This window comes from Orcinus orca, chromosome 2 (genome assembly GCF_937001465.1).
Source record: "Orcinus orca chromosome 2, mOrcOrc1.1, whole genome shotgun sequence".
Lineage (NCBI taxonomy): Eukaryota > Metazoa > Chordata > Mammalia > Artiodactyla > Delphinidae > Orcinus > Orcinus orca.
The window spans coordinates 171,427,765-171,451,357 of record NC_064560.1 but is presented as its reverse complement, the minus strand read 5'-3'; the positions used below and the strand labels follow the sequence as shown (position 1 = coordinate 171,451,357).

Genomic DNA, 23,593 nt, shown 5'->3' with positions numbered 1-23,593 from the left:
GTGCCCCGGTCTGGGAAAATCCCACATGCCGCGGAGCGGCTGGGCCCGTGAGCCATGGCCGCTGAGCCTGCGCGTCCGGAGCCTGTGCTCCGCAACGGGAAAGGCCACAACAGTGAGAGGCCCGCATACCGCAAAAAAAAAAAAAAAAAAAAAAACGTTAAAAGAAGAAGAATATTTTATGACACATGAAAACTGTATAGAAATCGAAGTTCTGTGCCCATAAACAAAGTTCTATAAACGCCCATCTGTTTCCTTATTGCCTTGGCTGCTTTTGTACTACAAGGGCAGAGCTGAGTAGCTGCAGCAGAGACCATGCGGCCCACAAAGCTCAAAGCACTTACTCTTTGATCCTTTACACAAAATTTTTTCTGTTCCCTGAACACGCCCAATCACTTAATTTTTCAGAGGCTGAAACCACGGCCTGGGAGATAGAGTTACACTAGCATGTCATCTTCCTGGTCAGTAACGAAGCAGCATGAAAATGCAGGTCTTCGTATCCCAAGTGCCTGTCCTCTCACATTAGAGGACTTATGTAAGTATGGATTCTAAGATCACAGCGTCTACTACTACTGACCAATAGTGACTAATATTACTGACTCTGGGGACTGCAGAATTAACATTTTATTATTCTCTTATTTCACGTGAAAGGTGGCATGACTGCTACAGGAGAAATAGGAGTGATAGGGAAGCTTTGCCAGTTTCTATGCACGAGAATATGGGATGACTAAGAGATGAAGAGGACGGCATGTTCCCAGGGGACCAAGATGAAAAGTACCTGGATTGGCTTTTTTTTTAAGAATGTCAGTTTTATTCCTTGGGATTTTGTTTTTTTCTTTCTTCTTCTTTTAATTGTAAGAACAGGTAAAAATCAGTATCTTTAAAACTGGGCACTTAAATACGGGGTCCAGCTCTTTTATGACTCTACAGTGCAGACGTGTGAAGTTGCAGTAGTAGGTTTTTCCCCTTCTGGAGATAGCAACACTTGACAAAAGAAAGATCTATTCATAAAGCTCACCAGGCAGGAGCAATATAGGTAAAGAAATAACAACTGAATAGGTTCCTGAGGGTATGATTTTACTCATATTATGTAGATAGAAGACAAAAATAGTTCAACTTAGAATGTACCATATCCAACCCCTGAGAACAACTAGAAAAGTTGGATAAAATTTTAAAAGAAGTGCTCCCAAGGCAATGAGGACACATGGAGAAAAGGGAAGTGCAGAGGAGAACAGACATTCCATGAAACATTGCTTTAAGGTATCTTCTCAAATCCAACATCCACTCATGAAAATACTCTGAGCAAATTTTGAATGTAAGGGAACTTGCTTAATTTGATAAGGGGTATTTTAAAAACACATACAGTGACTCTGGAAGCTTTCCCACTGACATTAGGAATGAGACAATGATGCCCACTATGACCACTTCTATTCACCATTATATTAGAGGTCTCAGCCAATGCAACAGGCAAGAAAAAGAAATAAAAGGCACAATGACTGCAAAGGAAAAAGCAAAAACTTTTTTTTGCAGGTAATTGGATTGTGTACATGGAAAAGCCATAATAATCTACCTATCAGACCTGTTAGGATTAACAGGTGAATTTAGCAAAGTCACTGGATACAAGGTCAATATATATAAACCAACTGCATTTCTATATACCCACAACAAGCAATCAGAAAATGATGTTTTTAAAAGATACCATTTATAATAGCATCAAATACCTTCAAAAACTGGGAATACATCTAAAGAAAAACGTGTGATACATTTACAACATAGAGAGATACAAAATACTAACAGAAATGAAAGCTCTAAATAAATGAAGGGATTACCATATTAATACATTGAAACAGTCAACATTCTAAAGACATTAATTTTCTCCCAATTTGGGTTAGGGATTTAATGCAATCAAAATCCCATCAAAAGGGCTTCCGTGGTGGCGCAGTGGTTGAGAGTCCGCCTGCCCATGCACGGGACATGGGTTCGTGCCCCGGTCCGGGAAGATCCCACATGCTGCAGAGCAGCTGGGCCCGTGAGCCATGGCCACTGAACCTGCGCGTCCGGAGCCTGTGCTCCGCAACGGGAGAGGCCACAACAGTGAGAGGCCCATGTACCGCAAAAAAAAAAAAAAAAGAAAAAAAATCCCATCAAAAGATGATTTTAAAATTTAAATAATTTAAAATAATGCAAATGGCTAAGAATAACCAAACTATTCTTAAAATAACAACAAAGCTGGAGGAGACATACTAATGGATATCAAGATTTATTATTAAGCCATATTAGTTAAGAGTGTGATATAAGAATAGACAAATAGAACAATGGAAGGGGCTAGAAAGCAGAGAGAGATCCACGATCCATGTATAAATGATCACCTGATTTATAACAAAGATGGCATTTCAGAGCAGTGGAAAAGAAGAGACTTTTCAATATGTAGTGCTGGGTTAACTGGATATACTTATGGAAAGCAAAGTAGATCTTTTTCTTATGCCATAGATTTTTTGCCTAAAGATAAAAGGCAAAACAACAGGGCTTCGATAAATTAAAGTGGGAAAATAGCTTCATGACCCTTAGGGTAGGCAAAACTTTCTTAAGCAGGCACAGAAAACAATAACCATAAAGGAAGAAACTGATAAATTGGATTATTAAAAGTAAGATCTCCTATTCATCAAAAGAGAGTCAAGTGGAAAGCCACAAAATAGGAAAAGACACTTCAAATACAAATAACCGGTAAAAATATTTGTATTCAGAATTTGTTTTTTAAAAAAACCTCCAAATCAATAAGATAGATAATCCAACAGAAAAATAGGCAATAAACTTGAAGAGGGAACACAAAAGATTAAGTAAAAGCAACAAAAAATTACTAGCAAGGCACAATAATCATTAGTCACCAGAGCAAACTGAAACCACAATGAGGCACCACCACCCACCCACCATAATGGCTAAAATTCAAACGTTTGACAATCCCAAGTGTTGACAAGTATGTGGAGAAACTGAAACACTCATAAACTGATGATAGGAGTATAAACTGGTACAACCACTTAGGAAATCTCTTTGTAAGGCCCTCCTAAAGTTGAACATTATGTCCCCATGTCCCAGCAATCCAGTCGTAGGTGCATACTAAACAGAAACACATTCATACGTGCACCAAAAAACACACTAGAAAAAATTACAGCCGTATTATTCACAGTAGCCCTAAACTGGCAATGTCCCAAATGCCCATCAACAGTAGATGAATAAACCGTTTGTGAAATGTTACAGAGTGGGCTGCTATACAGCAGTAAAAATAAACTATGGCTACATACCACATCATGAATAAATCTCTCAAACAGTACTGTGCATAAGAAGCCACAAAAAAGAGAGTATATACATTAAGTGTAATTCCATATATATTTCACATATTTCAAAAATGAGAGTGCTATGGTGTTAGAAATCTGGTTAGTGGTCACCACTGGGGAAAGGGGGGTATGTAGTCCCACTGGGAGGGTGCATGCAGTAGTTTCTGGGGGAATGGTAATAAATATTCTCTTACTTAACCTAGGAGTGACAATATAGATGTATTTACTCTTTGAAAATTCAGTGAGCAATGAGTTGTGTACTTTTCTGGAAAGAGTGCCAATATTCTGGGAAAAGGATATAGGACAGAGTATCTCTGATTCTCATGGTGGCACTTGAGCCATCTCAGGTACAGCCATGAAAAAGTGATGTAGGGCTTCCCTGGTGGCGCAGTGGTTGAGGGTCCACCTGCTGATGCAGGGGACACGGGTTTGTACCCCGGTCCAGGGAGATCCCACATGCCGCGGAGCGGCTGGGTCCGTGAGCCATGGCCGCTGAGCCTGCACGTCTGGAGCCTGTGCTCCACAATGGGAGAGGCCACAACAGTGAGAGGCCCGCGCAGGGAGATCAGCTCCGTGCTTTGTGACCGCCTGGAGGGGTGGGATAGGGAGGGTGGGAGGGAGGGAGACGCAAGAGATATGGGAACATATGTATATGTATAACTGATTCACTTTTTTATAAAGCAGAAACTAACACACCATTGTAAAGCAATTATACTCCAATAAAGATGTAAAAAAAGAAAAAGTGATGTAATTGCAGAGATACAGTTGCAGGGATGGTGGAGGAGCCAGAGGTTGTATCTGTCACCACTATATACATACACACTTACCCCAATGTTTGTGTGTAGGCGTAGACCAGGAGCAATAATCACTGAACGAGAGAGCTGGTATAGAAGTGAAACAAGATTAGAAACACACAACTGAAGGAATGCTTCACATTATCCAAAAGCTTTATTTTGGGTATTGAAAGTCTTCCAACTCACAAAATATCTCAGAACTTCCAAAGAGTAGTTGAAATACTCTGCACTTGCTCTTAATAACTTTCTACTCCCCAGCAAATAAAATCCAAAGTCTTCCAGCCAGGTTAGAAGATTGAGGCAGTTACTGTATCTTCTTGCCCAGTGTATGTGTATGTGTGTGTGCGTGTGTGTGTGTGTGTATGTATACATATATATGTGTGTGTATATAAATACACACACATATATATGTGTGTATATACATATATATACACACATATATATGTGTGTATAGATATACACACATATATATGTGTGTATAGATATACACACATATATATGTGTGTATATATATGTATATATATTTGCTGTTAAATTTACTTCTTCTGATACAGAAAGATGGGCTTGTAAACTGTCCTCAGCAGAATATGCCAAATCACTGGGCACACTGATTGGACCAAGATAGATATGTGATTCTAACCAGGACCAATCAGGGTCCTTCCTTGAGACTGAGATAAGAATACTGGAAGAAAGAAGGCCCATTCCCTGTGAGGGATTAGGCTGAAAGGATATGAGGGGAGGGAGATTAATGACCATCTTCTTTTTTTCTAGTGTCACAGAAGAAGGATATCAAGACGATGAGGTGTAAGAAGTGCTGATGATATCATTTAAGTCCCTGGATCCAGCCATGCCTGAATTCCCAGATATATTAGTCAGATAAATTCCTTTTTTGCTTGAGTTGGTTTGAATTTTGTTTTAGTGCAGTCATTTTGTTTTTTTTCTACATCCAAGAGAGCTCTGAATCACCATTACCATCATCACCTTCATCATATATATGTGGCATTTAATCCCTTCAACAGACTGGCCCCAATTTGCATTTCTAGTCTTATCAATCACTATTCATCTTCATATAACCAACAACATGACCAATCTCAACCACAGGAAACATTCCGCAACTAAGAATTACCAATAAGTAAAGTTCAACTTAAAACAACCTACTTCCAAACACACTTTTGATAGCCAACTGGTCATTCCTGTTAATGACAATTAGAAAATATAAGAAACTGGGGATTCGAAATGGATTTTTTTTAAGTGGGGGAGTATGGCAGATGGCAGGCTGAAGAAGTGGTTTTTGCAGAGAAGCTTTTGAAAGCTAAAGGAAGCCAAAGAAACGAAAACCTAGAATTAACAGCATATGCTTTGGCATGAAGTGAAATACCCTATGCGTTGGGGTGAGACATCGGAGAACTTCCTAATCGGCCATGCCAAGCAAGTTAAATAAAGTTTAGCCCAAGATGTATCCACTTTAACCTTAAGCCATAGGAAGATCTGGGAGTCAGTGGTCAACCTCTCAGTCTGAAAGTCTAAAAGGCATTGAACATTTGGACAGAGATCCTGACATCGTGGGGAAAAATGCCCATTCGCATGGGAATTGTTCATTGACTATAATAAAGCAAAACCAGTTACAAGCATTTCACTGCAAGGGAGCAATCTCCTGAATAACAGTAAGAAGTAACTAGAAATTCATTGTGACATACCCTCTATTATCAACATAAGGTGAGGAAAATGTCACTCAATCTACTTTGTTTTCTCATTTTACTTTCAGTAAACATAAATTTAGATTGCCCCATCCCTGTTTCCCCTTAAATTCTAAGTTCTTCAAAATGAACTTCCCTGCCTGAAAGGTCTTTGAGGACCTGACTCTCAGTAGAGAGGTATTAAAAATCCTTTGCACACTTTGTCACTTCTATCCTTTCACTTACACTGAAATGCCTCAAGCACACTTTGACCACCTCTGTCCCCTGCCCCATCTCTGCAGATCCCCAACTCTGCAGGTCCTCCAACATCCAATTCATCCATTCAACCTCTTCAGTGAAATCTCCCAGTGGGAAGTAATCCCTCCCCCATTCCATGTATACATGCCTGTCTTACCACATTCTGTTTCTCCATCTTTTTCCCCTCAACAGAATTTTAAACTTCTTGAAAACAGAAGCCATATCTGATTAATCATCATCTAGAAAAGGGCCTTCAGTAGTGGGACCACTGTCATCATGAACAAGGAGCAGAGACCTTAGATTAACTGTTGCCTGGGGTAGGAACACCCCCTCCCCTTCCCCCATCCTCCCCCACCCCCAAACTAAGAGTGACTAAGGGCTTCCCTGGTGGCGCAGTGGTTGAGAGTCCGCCTGCTGATGCAGGGGGGACACGGGTTCGTGCCCGGGTCCAGGAAGATCCCACATGCCGCAGAGCAGCTGGGCCCGTGAGCCATGGTCGCTGAGCCTGTGCATCCGGAGCCTGTGCTCCGCAACGGGAGAGGCCACAACAGTGAGAGGCCCGCATACAGCAAAAAAAAAAAAAAAGAGTGACTAAACCTCAGATTTCCAGGAATACTCTCTCTTACAGGAATGCCTGCGAAGCAATCACAGTTTCTCAGCCCTATTCTGCACCTGGGGAGAGCACAGATCAATAGCATTAAGCTGCTTTGTCTAACGTCACAAACCCCTGGCTACAGGCAGGAACCAGCAGCCAAGTCCCTAAACCACCTGCCATTCTGAAAGTTAAAAGTGCCTTCCCCTTAAAAAAAACTCCAGTATAATCAATAAATGTATCTTCTGTGAATGCATCCTTTCTATTCTGACCAGCTGCTGAATCAGTCTTTGTTTTAGGATGTATGGTCAGCAAAATAATATAACGGTAGCTTCCTGCTAGGTTTGGAATCTAAATGCTCTAGCACTTACATAGTGGCTCCAGGGAAATATACACAGTATACTGTTTCTAAAGTTGCTGTCTTTCTTCTACAGAGGTCACAAGAAGAAAAAACACTGCCAGCTCAAACAAGCGTTTTGTTTGGATTGGGCATTGTAGATCCCTGTAATATTTTTCTAATTGGAATTAGTTGCTAATGACTAAAATGGATTAAAAATGGATGACAACAGCTTTCTGAGCAGCACATACCCTTTGCTTTAACACAGTCCTTACCTGCCCCTAATGCTTCCCAACCCTGAGGTCCAGCACCAGATGCCATTCATCGTCACACATGGGTGGCTGTTTGGCTTTTAGAAAAAAAGAAAATGTTATTTGGTACCCATGTCTCTTTCAAAAATGGGGCAGAGGGCCCCATGTTTCAAGAAACTGGGGATAAACACATTTCTTTCTGAGAGTAAAAACTTTCTACATGTTTTACACACAAACAGAGCATGGTTTTGATGGAAAAATACAACTTAAGTTACCACTGTGAAAGAAACCTCACTCCAATAAAGATGTTAAAAAAAAAAAAAGAAACATCACTTGTTTCACTCATCTGCTTTACCTAACTGGCTCTGTGGTTGAGTGTGCAACCCATTTTCTAAGGCTTTTCCCTTCCTTCATTCATTTCACAAACAGCTCTCAAGCAATTACTATGAATCAGAAACTGACAGATGTTGAAGCTACAAGAGGGAATAAAACAGAGTCCCTGCTCTCAGGGAGTGTACATGTTAGCGGACAGAGACAGACAAAATACAAATAAAAACATATAGTGCAATGTCATGGTGATAAAGCTCTGAAGAAAACTGGAGCAGGTAAGGCAATACAGAGCACTGTTGAGGCAGGAGTTAATTATTTTAGCTACGCTGGTCTGGGATGACTCTGATGATGAAGATTTTACATCAGTTTTTACTCTGAAAGCAAACAATAATTGGTTTAATTATTATTATTATTAACACCTCTTATCTGAAAAGATTGCTGTTATCCCCTCTCTTCACCTATGAAATTTCTGCCTATTTCCCAAAGCCTCTCTTCCAGGTCTGATTATACAGTGTTCTCTCTCTGAACTGGACTGTACTTACTGTCTTCATCATCTATTTGCTACCCAATCTGACTTATAAAATTCCGTGCATTATTTTCCTAAACGGTCACTTAACATCCTTTGTTCATTTTCTGTTTATTTCTATTTCTCTCCAAAACAACTGAAATGAACTCAAGGGAAGGGTTTCTGTTCATCCCTGACCTTGTGATATATCAGAGAGACTTGGGATCTTAGGGTCGGATAAGATCTGGATTTAAAACTTGGTTTTAATAACTCAAAAACTACCTGACCTAGGGCGAGTGGCTGAACCTCTTCTTCAGCTTCAGTTTCTTCATCTGTAAAATGGGAGTGATACCACCTAATTCTTGTTAAAGTCTTTGATCTACAAAAGGCTTTACCTGTGCTAATTCTTCTAAGGTCAGTCCACTGCTGTATGACAGATCCGTAGCTCTGTAGGCTGGGCAACTTCTGGCTTAGGAAACCAATTTCTCTCAAGCATTTACTATGAGTGTTGCCTCATGGTGGGGGCAGGATAAAATTATGGTTTAAAAAAAAAAGACCACAGCCTAGTGGGAGAGACAAACATGGACGTATAATTACAAACTAGGACGAGGACCTCACTATACCATGGATCTCAGGTGGATCTAGCCAAGCAGAATCAAGCAAACAATAAGAATGGGGGTTAGAACCATTTGCACCTTGCATATTCACCTGTAACTGCCCATGCGCCTGTACCCAGACCAGTCCATGCACCCACATCTGGTCCAGTCTGCACATCTGCACCAGTATTTGTCCATCCTTCCTTCCATTTTCACCCACCCATAGATGTCACTCTGCAAGTCAGTAACTCAGCGAATATTTACCAAACCCCTACCATGTGCCAAGCACTATAAGAGATACCAAGAAAAGAGAGGAAAATAGCACAGGGCCTTGTCTGGGTGTGGGTCACGGTCTGGCCCAAGAGATATCAATGTAGCCGCAGCCCCTATTTTTCACTTCTCTTCCTGCTGGTGACTAATGGCCTTTAGGCTCATGGAAACAGATCTCTGGCTGCCACAAAAGAAGATCATCCTCACTCCACCCTTTCCACTTCCAGTGTTTGGGCCACTTGCTTTCTTACATCAAGTGTCAGAACTATGGAGTAAGATTCTCCAAGGAACTTAGGAGTTCCTCAGCTGCTAGGCTGATAGAGCAAGTCCTCAGGAATAGAAGAAAGTTGGAAACGATTGCCCTGAAATACTTAGTATTTCCCAACAGACTCAGGCTGGAGGAGGTCACAGAGAGGATGTGGCTTCCAGTTGACCTGCAAGTTGAATCCCGGCACTCAGGAGGCTCCTCACTCCTCCCCCGTGCTTGGACTGTACATTCTGCCCACCATCCCCCTGGAGAGCATGTGCAAGGATGCAGCCTTGAGAGAGAGAGAGAGAGTAAGGTGTTGTTGAGACCATCTGGACTGAGGACTTGACTGAGCCCAGTTAAAGCCTCAGAGTAGAAACACAGGCCTGAAAAACATAAATTTTTAAGGTTCTGGCCGGTGGGTACAGAGATCTACCCCTCTGGCCCTGTGGAAGACAAGCCTCTTATGTAAGTTTCCTTGCTTATTACCTCTTTCACCTACCAACCTGGAGGTCTCCCTCTTTCTTCCTTCTCCTTGCCTTCCATGTGTGGGGACCAGTTTCAGATTTCATTCAGGGAACAACCAGGGTTGTAACTCATTATCAAAATTCTTAGAAAACAGGAAGTATGGTGTAACAGGGCCCATCTTCTCCAGCTACTGGGCCTCCTCTGCCCTTCTCCTCACAGCCACACATACTCAAGGCGTATACTTTTTATTTTTATTTTACAGACGAGGACATTGAGGTTCAGAAACACAATGAACAGGGTTTAAAATGCCTGTTGTGCTACTTAAAGAGCTATGGACGGTAGTTCTGTGGGAGCTCGGGGCTGGCCTGGATTGAACGCAATACGGGCGCCTGGGGGCCTCTGAGGGCTGCCACCACCCATCCACGTTCATACAGGACACTCTCATCTCAGGAGCCTCTGATGAACGTGTGCTTTCCCCTGTGCAAGAAAATAGCCTCTAAGGGTAGGGCAGACAGCAGTGGACAAGGGAGCTCTACCATGCCAAAACTTGAAGGTGGCTTTTTCCTTTGATGGTTTTACCAAAGTATTTCGAAAAGCCCAGACAGCTGTCTCCACCACAACTCATTTGAATAGCCTCACTCACAGAAGCATCTACTCTGTTCATATTCAAATATTTACACATTTTTCAGTTTCCATCTGTAAAAATGGGTGTCCTCTGCACTCTGTGTTTCTAACACCAAAGTGGAAGGAAGGGATTCATTTTCTAGCCACAAAGTAGCCACACAAGGAAGACCAACAAGTTCTGAGTGTGGTGTTTCAGCCAGCTGGAACCTCCTAGCTAGCAAATGCACTCACTCCGCGCCCTCTTCCCTTGTTTCCTGGGTCATAAGATGCAGTCCTCCCTCGGAGACTGGTCAGGATGCTCTAAGGAGCACTGTTCTGCCTTTTGGGGGGATGGGGGCGGAGTCTGGGCCACTGCTTGCTTTGTGGGCTGCCTTGGTAGTTGGGATAATTAATAGTGAATTTCCTCCCCCTTACTGGAATGTGCATGTGGTAGAAAAAGAATTGCCTCTTACAGGTCTCAGGGAGGCAGCTGTGAAGCATTGGAGAGGCTTCCTGGTTTGTAACATCTCAAGCACCTACTCTGAGTTGTTACTTAATGTAACTCACTTGGTTTAATGTGCACTTTATCTGCCTACTTATGAGCAGTTTTGCTGTCTCTACAGTTGGAAGAACTGGGTTTCATGAGTGATTATTATTCTTATTACAGATTTAATGGTTCCAAATTATGGACGATGATCTCTTTTATCCTGACCACTTCGGAAAGTTTTTTTCCCCATGGAGAAAACTGATAGCAGTTTGAACAAAGTTTACTGGGCACTTACTGGCAGTTACATTCCTAGGCATGGGGCAGAGGGATGCAAAGAAAAGTGCAACAGTGTTTCTGCCCCCAAGGAACTTACCATCGAGTTCTCAGGGTGGTCCCCAGACCAGCAGAATCAGCGGGATCATCATGCTAGAAATATAAATACTCAGGCCCCATTCCAGACCAACTGAGTCCAAAACTCTGGGGGTAACCCCCAGCCATCTGTGTTTGAAAAAACCTGCTTCAAACAAAGAACATCCTCATCAAAGGTCAAAACGACAAGTATGTGGTTAGCTTATTGAGCTAAATCTAAAAGTATGTGGTTAGCTTATTGAGCTAAATCTAAAAGTGTCATTTGTCCTTTGAGGAAACAGGCCCGGAGCCCAAAAGCCACATGAGGAGTTGGTGGAGAAACTGAAACCAGAACTCAGGTCTTCCACCACCACCCCCAGCCCTGCATGGCCAAGGTTCTTTCTGTTTCTTTTCTGGTGCTTTAAATCCTAAATCTTATGGGGAGCCAAGTTTTGCCAATCCAAAGTGCAAACACTGGTTTTCAAAGACAACAGAGAAACTGGTCACTTTGAAAATAAAGACCACTAACAAAAATTAAAACCTGATATATCAAAGCCATCCAGCAAACTAGCAGTAATTTCCCAAACCTTTAACACACATCCAAGTTTCATTTACAATTTGAAAATTGTTGGGGGGGGGGGGGCGGGATAGGGAGAAGGGTAAAAATACAAAGAATAATGTGATCAGAATATAGTCTAGAAAAATATATAGTATGCGGAAATGTCAACAGTGGTTCACCTTCTATAGGAGAATTACAAACGATCTTCCATTTTTTCCTTTGTATTTTCCTGAATTTTTCCCAATGGTTATTTATTACTTTGGTATCAAGAAAAAAGTAAAACCACTCTTTTGAAATGTTACATCCATAATCACGCAACATAAAGGTTTATTTTGTAATTCTATTTCTTTCCATACAGCAGGATAGTGTGTGTGTAGTAATTATTTATATCATGCCATATGTTACAACGAAGATGAAATTCGGTAAATATATTCCATCCAGCTGGCACTGAAAATGAAGAGGTTAAATGCTTTCCTAGGTTCAAAGCACTATGAATTAAGACGAGCTAACTGTGAAGTTAAAGGAAAAATTAATCCCAGTATTGAGATCTCTGAGAGCATCTCTCTTGAAAAACATTGATGTGACACATAGCTCCTTACTCATATCTCCCTGATGTTGAACCCCTGGCACAATACAGAAGGTTTGACAATTCCTGGCAAAGTCTTAGGAGTTCAGGGGATAACATGCATGGGAGAATATCAGAGAAATAAGAAAGAGAATGATCCTATTTTTATATAAAAGTCTGTTCCTGTGGACAGTAAGACATCCAAAATTACTGACAAATTTCATTGTCCTAAATAGCCTTTAAAATTTTTTTCTTTCTCAAGAAATGTTTGCTCATTTAAAAAAATATCTATATTTGCCATCTCATTCCACAAATCATAAATAAATAAATAAATAAGGACTGTCTCATTTAAAGAGATCTTTCTGCCACAAAAGCATTGTTGCAATGCTTCACTTGATAAGATAATTTGTGCTGGAAGAAAACCTAACATTGTTTTACTGAAACTCTCAGCAATATAAATTCAGTGCGTGTTAATTAAAGTTTCTTAAAGGAGACAGGGAAGTAAAGTTAAGAACAAATGTAATTACTTACTATGGAAAAGAAAACGCCAGTGGCTACCTACTTCAGAAAAATACCTCACAGAAGCTGACATTTCTAGAATTTCCAGACACTTTCAGAAAAGGACAAATTATTTGGGGTAAAAAAATATATATAGTAATACATCAACATTTATAGTACATAAGCTCACCAGATCTACACCACAGTTCAGCTTAGTAATATCAGAGAACGCAGAAAGAATTTATAAATTTACCATCCTGGTTTTCGCTGTTCAGCATGTGAGCGTTTCCTTACAAAGGTAAATCTCTGAAGAGTCTCCAATTTCCCTCAGTCCTCTACTTGCTTTCTCTCACAGGGCAGTCCCACCCATTACAAAAATAACAAATTAATAAAAAAGAAGAAAGAATATAATGACTATACCACTCACAGAAAGTTTCTCACCAACCCCCCAGTGCCCACTCCATATAATTACCTATCTACCTGGGAAAATTGGTCCATAAAAGCCTTACCTGTTAAGCCAAGTCTGACAGTTTCCTTTCAGTTTAACACTTTTTGACAACAAACACAAACCTGTGGCTCAGACTCTAACTCCATCCGGACACGTATAAGCCCATTTCTTATTCTTCCATCTCTCATGAGCCCCCTCTGCTAAGAAAAAGGGTCCAACCCTTTTGGGACCCTAGGAAAGTAGGTCCCAGTTTACCTACTACTGCTTATTTTTGCAGTTTTACTTTCGGACTGCTAAAAGGTATTGATCAGAAACTATCTGCAGATCCAGCTGCGAAGCACTGATAAATACTGAGGGAACAATTCCAAGCCAAGAACAGTACCCCAAATATCTTAAGTTTGTAGCGTGGAAATGCCACTCGTCTCAACAAGAGAGAAGGAAACAACGTTCCTACTCCATCAAAATAAAAAATAATAAGTAGAAGATTCATCATCTTCCATTCTGAACAAAATTAAATTTTCTGGGTCACTTTCCTTTCCTGTCTCACTGGGCCACTTCTTACGCAGCCTGACAGTGACGGTAAACACGGTCCTTCACACAACCCTTTCAGCTGTCATCCTCACGGAGCAAATACCCACCCGTCCCTTTCCTGCCGCGGTCCCCAACAACAGACCTCACCACCCACCCCTGCCCTCCACACCTCGCCTGTCGCTTGCTTTTCTTCCAAACCACAAATGGGTGAGCTTATTCAGAGAAAAAGTTAATGAACATCTGCTTTTGAGGTAAAACTGCCCTACCTGTGATCACGGAATCAGAAGATTGGAAGTACCTAAAAGCACGTACCCTCTGCCAGCTCGCCCCGGCCGGCCGGTGAGCGCCTCACACCCAGAAACCCAGGAACATGATTTATATGCAGACCTGCACCCGTCCCACACAACTCCACACGCCAGCTTGCCTAACCACTTATGTAAGCTCGTGCCTCTATAGTCCCAAACTGCACACACACACACACACACACACACACACACACACGCACACACCCCGACACCTGTCACGTATCTGCAATGGACAAGCATCTACACCCAGGAAATTAAATGAAATCAACACACATGAACTGGAAGGGTGAAGGGCATACCGTTTTAAAACATCTTTTCCCCCATTTGTTTCTTGCTCATTTCTGTAACAACTACAATTACCTTAGCAACCAAAGAATTGCGTAGACTCCCCCTCCGGTTTCTGAATTTCTCCTAAAGCCAAGCTTGCGCCAGGTTCATGGTAAAACTAGAGGAGTCCAGGGATCAAGGGGCCGGCAGCTTCTTGGGGGCGGAGGGGACGCCTGGGTTAGTCTCCGCGCGGCTCTCCAACGTCTCGCCTGGTCTTCCCGAGTTTCCGCGGTGGAGAGCGCGGGGTCTCAGCGAGCGGACCGCGAAGCCCGAGGCCGGCGCGGAGGCGCGGTGGGTCGCATGGTGTCAAGGGCGCAGGTCGGTCGGGTGTCTCCAGCGCGCTGGGGGATGGCCCCGCTCTCCGCGCTCCTGGGCGCTCCCCGCTCGCCCGCCTCTGTCGCCCCAGGCCGGCGGGGTCCGTAGAGCTCGGTCCGCCCCCTCGGCGGCCGCCCGCCTGCTCCCGCAGCTTCGGGAATCCGGCGCCCGGGAGGAGCTCTCGCCGCCGAGCAAGGCCGAGCGCAGGAGCTGCCCCAAGTCGCGAAGGTGCTCAGCTCCGCCGCTCGGGAGCTGCCGCAGCGGCGCCCGCTGTCGGGTGTCGAGCGAAGCTGCAGCCGGCACTGTGCGCACCTGGGCTCCCGCACCTGGGCCCCGACAGGCGCGGGGCGGCGGCCCGGGAGGGGCCGAGGCACCTGAGCGCAGCCTAAGGGCGCCGCTGCCCGGCTCACCTGTTCCCAGCGTCGCGGAAGGTGCAGATGGAGATTTGCCCGAGAAAGGGGGAAAAAAAACCTAGAAATTCCTGACACTTGAGCTCCGGCGAGAAAACTGGCAGAGCGGCTCAGCGGGGCGGAGGCTCCTTCCGTCAATTCCGAGAGCTGGCTGCGACTGGAAACTTTGGTGGCGTCAGGGTTGTCTTAGGGATTCCTGGTCCGGAGTGGATTGCCCGGTAGTTCTTGAATCCCTCGCTGACGTGTAGCTGGCGCCCTCTAAATTAAAACGGGCCACCACGATCCTCAGGGATAGTGTTACTCACCTCGTCATTTTTATTGTTTCAACATTTACACCACATGCTGTATTTGGAGTGTTTTACGAGCCTTCTTATCGAGTACACTGCAAAAGAACTGTCAAGAAAATTTAACTCTGCAAATAATCTTGGAGAAGAAGAAAAAAAGTAGAAGACAGAAAATGAGAAAGGGTAACTTGAATTGACGGCCTTCTTTAATGTGGGAGCTTTGAAATTTGATGCTTAGTTAAGGATTCAGGAAGCTGCAGGTGGAAATAGAACAAGATTGTTGGTGCTGGATGGTAACCATGGGACTGATGTGCAATACCGATGTTATCAACATCAAGGATAAATTCAAGATTTATTCTTATATTGTATTGTGTCACCAGGAAAAAAAAAAAAACCTTGCAAATAAATATCTAGGTTCCATTAAGGATGGATAACCTGGACTCCCTTCATCCATATGGGTCCAGAGGTGGAAATCTAAGGTCTCCTTCCCAACATACATCTCCTTTCCCGCCATTCTACATTGATTAATGGATGTATTCATTCTTTCATCCAATAAACAATAATTAGCATATACCTTGTGTTAGACCCTCTGCTAAGCACTAGAAATGGATGGCAGAACAGTCTCTGCCATCCAGACCCCCGACCTAACAGTGCACAAGATATGTGTATTACCGTGGGCTAAGTCCTTGAGAACTAGAGAGAAACATGCAACCGAAAGAAACCACACCCAACCTAGTGAGTAAAATATAATTTCAATAAATTCCCCAGTTATTTCACTTATTAAGTTGAAATGTAAAGTCTTTCCTTCCCCAGGTTTAGCATCTGGTTAAGCGTGGCTGAGAAGCTGGCTGTGGCTCCACCCTTAGAGCATAGGCTGCTTACTGAGAAATAGGGGGTGACAGGGGGCTCTTCCTCTGTGCGGAGCTCTGAATATCTGAGACCAGCAGCTTCTTGAGGGTCAGGCATGAGGGAACAACCACGTGGAAGTATGAGCAAAGGGATCCAGGTGTATCTGAAGAAAGGCCTTTCTGTGGACTTCCCTTAATACAGTAGCATCAAAAATAATAAAAATAATTAGGAATAAATTTAACCAAGGAGGTGAAAGATCTGTATACTGACAATTACATGATATTGAAGAAAGAAATTGAAGATGACATAAATAAATGGAAAGGTATCCCGAGTTCATGGATTGGATAAATTGATATTGTTAAAATATTTGTACTACCCAAAGTCATTTATAGATTTCATGCAATCCCTTTCAAAATTCCAATGGCATTTTTCACAGAAATAGAAACAAAACCCTAAAATTTATATTGACTCACAAAAGACCCTGAATAGCCAAAGCAGTCTGGAGCAAGAAGCACAAAGCTGGAGATGTCACAATACCTGATTTCAAATTATATTACAAAGCTATAGTAATCAAGACAGTATAATACCAGTGTAAAAACTGAAAAAGAGACCAATGGAACAGAATAGAGAGCCCAGAAATAAACCCATGCATATACAGTCAACTAATATTTAACAAGGGAGCCAAGAACACTCAGTAAGGAAAGGATAGTCCCTTCAATAAATGGTGTTTATTGAAAACTGGATATTCATAAGCAAAAGAATGAAATTGGACCCCTATCTTACATCACTCACAAAAATTAACTCCAGATGGATTGAAGACTTAAATGTAAGACCCCAAACTGTAAAACTACTAGAAGAAAACATAAGGAAAATCTCTTTGACATTCGTCTTGGCAACAATTTTTTAATCTGATGCCAAAAGCACAAGCAACAAAGCAAAAATAAATAGGTGAGACTACATCAAACTAAAAAGCTTCTACACAGCAAAAGAAACCATCAGCAAAATGAAAAAGCAACCTACAGAATGACAGAAAATATTTTCAAACCAGCTATCTGATAAAAAGTTAATATTCAAAATATATAAGCACTCATACAACTCAATAGCAAAAAAAATCTGATTAAAAAATAGACAAAGGACTTGAATATAATTTCTTATATATGTATGGAAAATATCTGATTTTTCATAAAATGTTTGATTACACATATGTACATATGTATCACACAATACACATATATACATACTACACATATTTTAATAATGATATATAATTTTTATTTATATAATTTATATATTTATATTATAAATATCATTTATATATAATGATAAAAATAACTAACTTAATAGGGACAGACCACACTTTTTCCTGGCATGGCCAAGAGATTGGTTTACATACTGGGAAACTGAGCAAACAAGTAAATATATCAAGGATATTGAGAGGCAGGTTTCTCACTGTTGGAGGAGGGAATTACAGATATAAAAAGGGGAAAGATTAGAATAAACTCAGTGAAGTGGCTTGAAAATAGAGGTGATAGTATGAAATGATTTTTAATTTAGGTAGATAGAAAGACATATATACTTATGTATGTGTATATATACATTGATCTATTTCCTAGCTCTGTCCACCAAGAAATCCTGAAAGCAATAGCACCCAGTACAGTGAACACACTTAGAACTCAGATTTGTTTCTCAATACCATTCTCCACCAAGAGGAACTATGGTTCCATGTGTAGTGGGTGAAACTGGACTTTGTTGAGCAAAAAAATAAGAAGGTACTTAAAGAATTATGGAGATATGGCAGAAGAATATAGGAGCCAGTTTGAAGGGGTTCCCACAGGCCAAATCTAGGACCATTTAAGCATCAAAATAAATAATGACAGCAGCAGGTTGCAACCTTTGCGTAAAATAGGAATCAACGAGTCCATGCTAATAGAAAAAGAGAAAAAAAAAAAGAGAGAAAGGAAATTCTACTGGTAGAATGCAAAAAATAGATGAAGAAAGAAAGGTAGAATTAGAAAATCACCATTTTGCAACCATTATCATAATAATTGATTCAGGTCAGAATCATCAATGGATACTAAAATTAGTGGGTAAAAGTTTGATGAGGGACAGGATATTTATAGTCTCAAAGCATGTGCCTAAAAAATTCATTAATTCTCATTAATATATTATTATTTATTAATAAACACAACATACTTATTAATTAACAATCACAGCTATAATACTTGGGAGATACCATCTTAATCAACCGGCAAAAGTTTACATAAATAAAGAACAGTAATGGGAAAAATCACCCTTGTGTTGTGTCCTGATACAATATATAATCTTTAAAGTAAAGATTGTTCCAGATTGGAGGATGCTAAAGGGACAGCTAAATGCAGGAGATGATCTTGACTGGAATCCAAGATCTATAAATGACATTAATGGCATAATCAGCGAAACTTCAATGCATTCTGTTGAATTAAATTGGATCAATGTTATTTTCCTGATGTTGAGATTGTACTTTATTTAGGAGAGTTTCCTCATTTTTAGAAAGTACACACTGAAGTATGAGGGGGCAAACGGGGCATCACATCTGCAACTTAATCTCAGATGGTTCAGAAATGTTAACAACTCGAAGGGTATACGGGAGCTCTTTGAACTATTTTTGCAACTTTTTTGTAATTTAAAATGATTTCAAAATAGAAGATTTTTTAAGAAGATACATTACCCAAAAAACTATCTTCTCTTTTCAAAAAGTGTTCACCATGGGTTTTCTTTAAGAATCAACTCCCTGTGAGCTGTATTGAAAATATGATTTGGTCTACTACTTCGGGAATGTATACAATGTGATTCAGCCCAACATTTCATTCATTCACTCAGCAGTTATTTCTTAAGGGCGTGCTGCATATAAGGGTCTTTCCCAAAACTCATCTAAAGTATAAAATAAAATAAGTTTATAGTTAAAATCTTGAATCCTTTTATTACTTCATTATCAATTCCTGATTCATAATCAGGAGTTGCAGAAAAGTATGTAATAGAATTGATTGTGGTATAGCTCTCAAACTGTGTGACAAATTGAACAGAAGAATGAAAATGAGTTGACAATTTAGTTTCAATAATTGTATTGGCAGAAGAAGGTAGGAAAATATGGTTAGTGTCAATGCATTTGGTGCATGAGTTTATGGCAGTGGATCTGGGGAGGATAAGGAGTCTGGTATCGTGTGGCCTATTTTCCAGGACTGTGAAATTGTGACACTTGACAGCCGATGCTGCTTTTCCTCAAGCCCCCACCTTTCCTTTTTCTCACTCTTTAATGTTGTCTTTTTTTCTGAGAATTAAGAGCTGTTTTCTTTGCACTTTGGCAATAAAAGGAAAAAAAGATTCTGAGTTAGGTTTCTCCCCCTGTTAAAGCCTGAAAGAAAATTAATTTCCTGTTTAGATATTTTAGAAAGAGGTCTTTCTCAAAAGGGTCTTTCTTGAAGGCCACAGCATCTGTATCACCTGCGGTACTTATTAAAACTTAGCAGTAAAGATTCTCAAGTACCTCCTCAGATCTGCTGACTTGAAATTTCTAGTGATGGGACCTGGGAATCTGCCTTTGAACAAATATTTGCGTTGGTTTGAAAACTGGCACCATACATGGAGGGCAGGCAGAGACTGAAGAAAGAGACAGACCCCTCCAGATTGGCAGGTGGCAGTTTTAACAAGCAAGGAAACTTACATAAGAGGCTTGCCTTGGGCAGCTGTAAGGCAAGTAGATTTCCACGCCCGGCCAGAATCTTAAAAGTTTACACAGAGGCCTTACCTGGGTTTAGTCATGTATACCCTCCAGATGGTCTCAACAACACCTTCCCTCAGTAAAGCCACGGTCTTGGAACACTGTGAGAATGTGGTCAGAATGTACATTCCAAGAACGGGGAGGCAGTGAGGGGCCTCTGATTGCCCAGGTTCAGCTCAGAAGTCAACCGGAGGTCACATCTTCTCCATGACATCCTCCAACAACTTGTGACCAACCCGTAGACTGCCCAGCATTTCTGTTACTACTAATTGCATAACCTCCTTCTCAGGAGGGGTCTATGACAGGCAAGCTAAGTCCAATATAAAGGGGTTTTTTTTCTCTTTCCAGCACAGTTAATACAGTTTAGTACTCGATTTGCAGCTTTGAAAATCACGTGTCTGGGAATGGATGTGTTTATATCTTGGGGCTGTAATGGTAATGTTTTGAAACTCAGGAGTAATGTTACTCAGATTGGAATGCATATTTACAAAGTCCCAGTGCTTAAAAATCAAGATGCCGGAATAGGTATGTGTACAACCAGTGCACATGGGAGAAAATTTACATCAACAATAACAAGTTTTTAAAAACCTACACCAGCCCCAAACGAACCGTGGGATTCTCTTCACACCCATTTTTCAGACCAAGCTTCTTCATCAGATCACCTCCTAGGCATTATTTTAGGCACTGCCATCCAGGATCTTGTGGTTAGAATCATCACAGAATAGGCAGCTATTTGTGTGATGTGCCTTGAAATATTGGACACGTCACCTCAGCCAAAGATATCTGTTCCTTACCTCTACCCTGTCCCCCTGAATTCCTAGGTTCTGGGATTCCCTCGGTTTTTGATAACCAGTTACAGGCATGTTTGATTAGGACCATGGTAAATAGTCAGGGATGTACTTCTACTAGAAAATTCCTTTATTGAGGCAAAATCTGTCAGTTACAAACAGGTAGCCCCCCCAAATTGAACACATAACACCCTCTGTAAAACGTGGCAAAGCTTTCGTCCTAATAGAACTGTATTTTAATTAATTTATGAGCTTTTGCAAATATTTAAGAACCAGAGCTCAGCTCATAGGGTATTCTCAGCCCTCTGCACAGTCTTGTGTTTGCCAACTCCTAACTGATGTTCCAAAGAACACGGAAATGAAATTTGCACCATTTGCCCAAACCAAAGCCTAGGTCGATGAGTCCTTCTCAAGACAACAGAACTGTACCCTATGCTCGAAAAGAACTTTCCCACAATGCCATGTCCTTTTGTCCCTTTTCATGCCATCACCCAAGACCCAATAATTGTTTTCTCTTTAATCTGTAGAACATTTTCATCAGCCCCAAAAGTTCCCTCATACCCCTTTGCATCCAATCACCTCCCTCCACCCTCACTGGGCAGCCACTTACCTGTCTTCTGTCCCTATGATTGTGCCTTTTCTAGAATGTCATATAATTGAAAACATACAGTACACAGTTGTTTGTCAGGCTTCTTTTGGTTGGCATAATGCCTTTGAGATTCATCTATGATGTTGCATGTACCAGCAGTCCATTCATTTTGAGGGCCCGTAGTGTTTCATTGTATAGATATATCATTTTGTTTATCCACACCAGCCATCTTTTGATAAGTATCGCACTTCTGATATGTTATTCTCCTAGGAGGCCATGACCCATTCAAACATTACTGGTACACAGAATATAAAAATAGACTCTGTAACAGACATTGTTTGTTGCCTACCAAGCCCACTCCCTGCCCGGTCCCCATCCCTGATGCCCCTCAGTTTCCTCCTTCATCTTTGTTGGCTTCTCCCCCTTCTAGTAGCATGAGTCAGGGAAGAGGACCCAGTCCCACTTTCACCAGAGTGAATCTTCATTGGATTAAGCTAATCATAGTGATTCCATTTCTATGGCCATGTTATATAACCAATGGAACTTGATGGAAAATCTGCTGGGAGCTTCTGGTAAAAAGCTTCTTGGTTCTTAATCCCTGCTCTCCTGATCCCCTCAGCCTCCACAATCTCCTACTTAATGTGAATAAGTTCCTGCTCTCATAGGAGCCCGCGGAAGGTAAGCTATAGCAAAATTTTCAATGGGTGCTGGGGTTCCCTTTTGTTGGTTTCCTATCACATTGGTTTTTGTGGCAAACAAATAAAAAGAGCATGGAAGTGCATTCTCCAAAATGCCTGACCAGTGCTGCTCAAAACTGTCAAGGTCAACAAAGAGAAAATGAGGTAGATTGGAGGAGACTAAAGAGAAAATGGCACAGATCGGAGGAGACTAAAGACACTTGGTGACTAAATGCAATGTAGTATCCTGCACTGGATCTGCAATACAGCAGAGACATTAGTGGAAAAACGGGTGATACCTAAATGAAGTCTGTAGTTAACTGTATTGCAGCTGTGCTAATTCCTCAGCTTTGATAAATGTACCATGGTTATGTAAGATGTTAACATTAGGGAAATCTGGGTGAAGGATATGTAAACACTCTGTACTATCATTGTAACTTCTCTGTAAGTCTAAAAATTATTCCAAAAAAAATTTTTAAGTTTTAAGGCCATAGAATATTTTGAAAGGTATAAGGCTTTTGTGATTTATTGCTTAACGTGTAGCACCTCAACTGCTTAGGATGGTTTTGAGAGTTTCTTACTTCATTTAACAAATATTTACTGAGATCTTACTAAATGTCAGGCACAGTTTAGGTGCTAGGAATATACCGTGTACAAAACAGATGAAAAGCCTGTCCTCGTAGAGCTTACGTTGTAGTATGGAAGGTTAAAAGAGAAAGAAAGAATAGAATAAATGTATTGTCGGATAATAATAATGTCATAAGGAAAATAAAGCTGGATAACGTTATTTTAGAGCAGGAGGTTACAGAAGGCTTCTATGATAAGCGATATTTGAGCATAGACTGAAGGTGAGGGAGGCGAGCCATGCAGATATCTAGATTAAATCCTTCTGAGACAGAAGCAACAACTTCTGCAAAGTCTCTGAGGTGAGAATGAGCTTGGCATGTTAAAGAACGGCAGAATATACAAGGAAGAAAGAGTAGAAGGACACACTACTATATATAAAATAGATAACTAATAAGTAGCACAGGGAATGCTACTCAATACTCTGTAATGGCCTATATGGGAAAAGAATTTAAAAAAGAGTGGATGTATGGATATGTAAAACAGATTCACTTTACTGAAGACCTGAAACTAACACAACATTGTAAATCAACTATACTGCAATAAAATTTTTTTAAAAAAAGAGGAGGAGATATGTTCAGAGAAATGCCTGGGGTTCAGATCACAGCAGACCTTGAGGCCCTGATACTTTGGATGTTATTTTAAGTGCAATGGAAAGCTGTTGGGGGGCTTTGAGTAGGAGAATAACACAATCATGTTTATTATTTAAATTCTAGCTGCTAGAATATTATTTAAATTCTAGCTGCTAGACTATGAAGGAGGAAGCACAGGGACTGTGGCTATTGTAGTAAACCAGCATGGCAAGGGAGGATGGTGTTTTGTCTTGAATTAGAGCGATAGAGGTGAGAGTAATAAGCAGTGGTTGAGTTCAGGATATGATTTAGCTGATAAGACTTGCTGATAGGTTGGATAAAGATTGTGAGAAAAAGAGAGGAGTCAAGAATGATTCTAACCTTGAAAACGAGGAAAAAGGATA

General features: G+C 41.1%; 1 protein-coding gene across 5 annotated transcripts in view; it reads right to left on the bottom strand.

Annotated features, from left to right (window-relative positions):
- Nucleotides 1–14,885, bottom strand: part of RGS6 (regulator of G protein signaling 6) — a 582,626-nt gene extending 567,741 nt beyond the window's left edge. For 2 of the 5 annotated variants that reach the window (XM_049706214.1, XM_004262192.3), the window contains exon 1: nt 14,358–14,885. The gene's annotated coding sequence lies outside the window, so the exon portion shown is untranslated. The remainder of the gene's footprint in view (nt 1–14,357) is intronic. The other 3 variants (XM_049706215.1, XM_033436056.2, XM_049706217.1) reach the window with 2 other exon arrangements.
- Nucleotides 14,886–23,593: the final 8,708 nt, after the last annotated feature.